The 6,336-nt window shown below is 33.5% G+C and overlaps 1 protein-coding gene and 1 long non-coding RNA gene across 24 annotated transcripts in view; both read left to right on the forward strand.

Moving 5' to 3' along the window:
* The window catches only part of Ahi1 (Abelson helper integration site 1), a 200,764-nt gene that overhangs the window by 59,849 nt on the left and 134,579 nt on the right, over nucleotides 1-6,336 (forward strand). The gene's annotated exons all lie outside the window — the stretch shown is intronic.
* Nucleotides 4,698-5,807, forward strand: LOC117286008. The gene is made up of 2 exons (XR_004517131.1): nucleotides 4,698-4,750; nucleotides 5,677-5,807. It is a non-coding gene; the product is annotated as an uncharacterized LOC117286008 (long non-coding RNA).

The raw sequence follows: 6,336 nt of genomic DNA on the forward strand, positions 1-6,336 counted from the left end.
GGCAGGTTTGTTGATGCTCAGGTTGCCAGGCTCCGTTCCTAGGGTTTGTGACTCAGTAGGTCTAGGTGACCCTGTGATTTTTTTTTGTTTGTTTCTGTCAACTTGTTCAAAGGATTGTATGTTGAAGATAGCTAGTCTAGTTCACAATCCTTATCTGTGAGTTTCAGGGCCTTTTCTAAATTGCAAGCTCCTTGAAGGCAATTCTAATATTGTCTTTATATATGGTCTGCATAACTGATTTTCCATAACTAACAATTAGATGTATGTGGTGACTCAAACAAATTGAATTCTGAAATTCCCTTTATACAAACAGCATTTTTTATTTTGGCCATTCTTTTGTGGGTCTTCATTTCAGGGAAATCAGTCTGTCCCTTCAATTTTGTCTTCCCAAAGCTTTCCAATTGTTGACATTTTCCCAACTTTGGTCTTCTCCTTGATTTCCTATTCTCTAATTTGCATTGTCTTATTTTCACCGTATAGTCATGTACTGACTAGTTGACTGCCTACTTTCAACCTCTGCCTGTGGCTAAGACTAGCCAGGCCCTCTACACTGTGCACAACTTTTATAGAATTGCTGACCAGGTATAATTTGGCTTTGCAGGTTGGGCTTCACCAGTTGGAATAAAGATAACTCAGTTACCTCAAATGTTTATTAATTACCTGGTACATATAAGACCCTGCAGGGAACAGTAAAATTTTAAATACTTTGCCTCAAATTGCATTAAATCTTCTGTTGATAGCAAATATTCAACTATAATGTAAGGCAGTCTCTTCTAATAATCTACTTATATAATTGTCACATGGCCTTTAATTTAGTAGCCTTTTAAGATAGGCATGATTTGTGTGGTACACAGATACCATCTCTGTTCAAAAAAACAGGTAGAAGTTTTGTGGTTTTATATGTTAAAATACTATTTGTAGAATCTCCCATGCTATTTTTTTTGAAACATTTCTAAGTTTATGAAAAAGCAATAACTGATTTTTTTTCATTGTATTATTGTTGAGCCTTTTCTGCTGCTAAAGTGGTGTGGAACATTATATAAAAGCTAGTGAAAGAGACCAAAAGGTCAATAAAGTAAAAGCAAGATAAATTATTACCAAAATTAATGTCATTTAATGAAAAGACATACTGAGTATCACAGGAGTAAATGTCCCTAACAACCCAAAAAGGTAAACACAGAAACAGAAGATTCTGCTTCAGTTCAGTAGACCAAATAATAAGAATGTCTAAAGTTACCAGAAATAAGCCTAGGCACTGCACACAAACCACTGGAAGGTCGAAAAATAAATCTCACCTAAGTCAAGAATGCCATTAAAAAGATATACCTTAAAAAGCATATTTTAAATGATTTTTTCTTTTTTTGAGACAGGGTCTCACTATTAGTTGAGGCTGACCTGAAACTCCGTATGTAGCCCAGGCTGGTTTTGAATTGATAGCAATCCTCCTGCCTCACCCTCCCGAGTGCTGGGATTACAGGCATGCCCCACCACGCCCAGCTTAAATAATTTATTTTAGGAAACAATATTTTAGATTGTGTCCTCAATGAAATACATTGAGTCAGAGATTTACTAATTAAAGATAGACTGAGATTTTGATTTTAAAAGACTTCTGGCTAAGGTAAGAAGAAGTTTAAAGACAAAATTCAGTTAATTGCACATTGCATATTGTGAAGGGAAAAGTTTACACTTAAAAATACCAGATCAAGGGCTGGGGATTTAGTTCAGTGATGCCTGCCTCACAAGCACATGGTCCCAAGTTCGATCCCCAGTCCCCCACCACCACCAAAAAAAGCAAAAGACAAAAATATCAGATCAATAGCCTGGAGAACTAATTTCACAAGTATGCCTGTGTATGTAGTAGAAAAGAGAAAGGTGGAAACTATGGTTAAGAATTTAGCTCTGGAGCTCAAGTGCTTACATACATACATGCTGTGTACAAGTTCCAAACTATGCCTGCGTTGTCACCCTGGATAAATTAAGAAAGCTCAAATTTTCTCATTTGTAAAATGGGGATTCTATTAAGATTTGGCAAGATCATTTATATAAATAACTTTACAGGTGTCTGATACATATTACCATTGATAAAGGATAGTTTTTATTGTTGATAAGGATGATTATGAGATAGATTGTGCATGTGGTTGATTGGTGTTGTTAAAGGAGTCTGGGATGTGTGACAAAATTCCTCAGGGATCCTAGAGGAAAAAAAAAATGGTTATCTATGTAGGAACTAGTTCACTATCTTTACATTTCTCCCAAAGAACCAGGTGAGAGAAGAAAATAATAATGAAGCCAGTTTTTGTCTTACTAGATGCTGAAACATATTATAAAGCCAAAAATACAAGCAGCTTGATACAAGTTGATAAAGATAGATAAATCAGTGGGAAAAGATAAATTGTTCTATTTTAAATGTGAGTTAACTGAAAAATGCAGTCAGTGTACATCTACGTCTTAGGTCACACATGAAAATCAAATCCTCAATGACCAACGAGTTATAAATATCAAGATAAAAACTAGAGTAAAATGCTGACAAACATTTCTGTTATGTAAATGCATACAAGGGCTGGGGATTTAGTTCAGTGGTTTAGCTCAGTGGTTCCATTGCCTGCCTTGCAAACACAAGGATCTAAGTTCGATCCCTGGTGCAATAAATAAAATGCGTACAAGTCTTGTTAATATTTAAAGGATTAGAAAATCATCCTCCAAAATATTGATAGACTCAGCTTAGAATTTGTAAGTTTCTGTATTAAAATAAAAATATGTGTATATGTATATATGTACATATACATTCGCACACATGTGCAACAAATACTAACCCTGGGAAGATATTTATATAGGACATATTAAAGGAACAAACTCTTTAACTTGCAAAAAATTAAAAACAAAGAAAAATATAAAAGAAACAAAGTTGTTACTTCGAAAGAATAGATATAAATGCTACATAAGCATATTTTAAAAGTTCTTTCTCTCCACTTAGAAAAGAAGTGCCACAGAAACCAGGTATTGTCCACATATCTGGAAAACAGATACTTAAAAGGAAGAGGAGGATGCTTTGTGTGGTGTGCTATTTGTCTAGATTGCTAGGTTTTTTTCAGAGTTGAATGATACATGTATTAAGATGTCTAATCATTCTTAAAATATTTATCCTCTTAGACCCTAGTAGTCCTTTTTAATAGAGTTAGCCTTGAGTTCCTGAAGACCTAGACTCTGCAGCCTCGTTCATTGTTCTGTTTTCCCTTAATGGCCCAATCCTGGCACTTAATAAATATTATCCCTTTCACTCCTCTTTTCATAGAAATCTTGACCAGTTTTAAAGCAAACACACAAGGAACAACATTGAGACACCTTTAGTTCTGACTATGCCTTATTCCTCTTTCCACCTCTCAGGTGGATATAATTCATTCTCTATTTTCTTTATGAAGTTAGCATCTTTTAGGTGTACAAGGTTGCAGATAACATTCATTTTTGGATTTTAGAGAAAATTTATATTTATTTAATTAAATTTTAGAATATGTGGCTATAATTAATAAAATTGTAGTCGTAGTTCTTTAAATTTTACCAAAAGCAAATAATGCATTGTGTTCCAGATTTTAGAAGGAATTCTACATAGATACATTGATTTTTTTTAATATAAAGATAAATGGTTGTTCAGTAGAAAAATAACATGTTCCTTGTCTGAAGTCTTGCATACCAGAATAACTTCATCCATGATGTAAGAACAACTCACTCATAAAAATATTTCATACAGTCAGTCTTTCCACTGACACTTAAGGTCTTCGAATCACTTTTGTCAGCAAAATATCTTTTAAGAAATGAAATCAAAGGCAAGGGGAAAATAAATTGATAGATTATTATAAAAGAAAAAATTCACTTTAAATCATTACTTAGCTCTTACCACGTATTTTCTTTTTAAAATTACTTTAAAAATGTGTTTGCTTTTGGATTGAGGTAGAGGCTGCCTTTGGAAAAACAATCTTTGTTTATTTGCGATGTTTTTTTTTTTGTTTTTTTTTTAAGCATTTGTCCTGTGTTTGAAGAATTTACTGAAAATTTTTTCTGGTATTAATCTATAATGTATTTTCTTTCAGATAGTATATGCACCAAGATGTATGGGAATAAAACAAAATATCTTCTGTTTGGGCGTGGTGGCACACCCCTGTAATCCCAGCACTCAGGAGGCTAAAGCAGGAGGATTGCTGTGAGTTCGAGACCACCCTGGGCTACATAGTGAGTTCCAGATCAGTCTCAACTACATAGTGAGACCCTGTCTCAAAAAGCAAACAAACAAAAAAAATCTTCTTTATTCCCAGTGCAGCTTCATTTTTTATGTTTTACCCAGCATTTGGATTAACAGGATTTCCACCTTTTGTCATAAAACCTTGTCTCTTGTTTCTTACATTTTAGTATGCTGCAAATTCCCTTTTTAAAAATGAGGATTGTTCCTCTCTTTATTGAAGAATATATTGCCAAAAATAATTATTTCTTAGAAAATAGGAATGTTTTCTAATAAATTATAATTAAAGTTGAGGATGTGATTATGTCTTGTGAATTGCAGAATGAATTGCAGAATAAATTCAGCTCTACAGATATATAACGTGTTTACTCATAAGTCTGTAAATGACATAAAAATAGACAAATCTCTGTTTTATGGAGAATTACCATTTAATTATAATATAAGTCATTTGATTCTTTCATAGCAGATTTAGCTGTATGTTGGTGCCATAGCAGTACTTAAAAAAATTCTGCAACCCAGGTAAGACCTCCCAGGTAGATATAATTCTCTGTTTTCAGTCAGAAATTTGCTTTTATCAGTGCATCTGTAATTGCTCCTAATCCATTCATAACTGCTTAGAATACTCTATTAAAAGTAATCAGTCCTACAAAAAAATGTCTTATATAAACTAAGATCCATGAGAAAACTTCTTATGAAAGCTTCTTGACTGTTTCCAGCTGCTGAAACATTCAAGACTGCTTTCCTAATCTAAAGTTAACATGAACTCAGGTTAGTAATCACTAAGGTGCTTGTTAAATAGTCATAGGTGTAGGGATTAGATGAGTCTTGAAAATGTTTTATGCCAATTTTGAGGAAAACTGATGAATTTTCTCTACCTACAGGAGATTTTGACTTACTTTTTTTTGGCTTTTGATGTGTGTGTTTGTACTGGGGATCGAACTCAGGATGTTGTACTTGTAATGTAGGCAGTGGCACCACTGAGCTAAATCCCTGGCTTTATACTTATTAATGGTAATTAGCATCTGTTTCTTTATTAGTAATAATTGACATATTTTTGGCACTGCTCTAAGTGCTTTACATTTTTATTAGATCCAGTCTTCAAATTATCTTGCAGAGCAATAGAGGCACTAGTATTATCCCCGCTTTCCAGAAGAGCAGCTTGTGGGCTGCAGAGATCAAGCAGAATTACCAAGGTCACACAGTAGTAAGCATTGATGGTGGGATTCAGTCCAGGTATTTGGATTCCGAGGTCCACCATCTTTCATTAAGTCTCTTTCTTTAATATATGCTCTTCCCTCCCTCCTGGAAATAATGCAGACTGTAGGCTGATTAAAAATATACTTACAAGTCCTGATTTTGGTTATTATAAGAGTGACATCTGTATTTATTAGTTCATTACTTGGATGAAATTATGAATATTTCTTTATTCTACTGTATTTTTTTAGGAAGTGATACGAATCTGTGCTGCAAAAGTGAGGAGTTTTTATTATCAGGAAGATTACTTTAAAACTCTGGTTTTCGAATGGAATACTACTCAGCCATAAAGAATGAGAAAGTAGATCCATTCATAGGTAAATGGATACATTTTGAGGATATACTCCTAAGTGAAATAAATAAGTCACACGTGTATAAATACTGAATAGTTTCTCTGGTGTGAAAAACTAAAATAGTACTCAAGATCCTAATGGGATAATTAGCAATGTGAAATAGGAAGAAAAGGGCTAAAGGTGTAGGAACAGTGAGATGGGGGTGAAGGGAGGGTGGGGACAAGGGGAATAAAGGAGAACCAAGACCTGGCATGTAAAGGTACAAGATCCCAGTAACGAATGTAACTGTACTGTATACCTAGAATGTACCAATAAATTCAATTTAAATTTTAAAAACTCTGATTTTCATTATAATGTACCAAAGAATTGAAATGCACCATTAAAGAGTTTATAAATTTGCAAATTTTACAGAAGTTAATCTGATACAGATTCCATATTGGAGTTCTGATTTATTAAGTAATTTTAATAAAGGAATCTGAGAATTCAGTAAGGGTGACTATTTAGCAAGTAGCTTTACAATTCTTAAGGACACATTTTTTTTTTTTTTTTTTTTTTTTT

Source organism: Fukomys damarensis, unplaced genomic scaffold (assembly GCF_012274545.1).
Source record: "Fukomys damarensis isolate Sample0158 unplaced genomic scaffold, DMR_v1.0_HiC HiC_scaffold_14, whole genome shotgun sequence".
Lineage (NCBI taxonomy): Eukaryota > Metazoa > Chordata > Mammalia > Rodentia > Bathyergidae > Fukomys > Fukomys damarensis.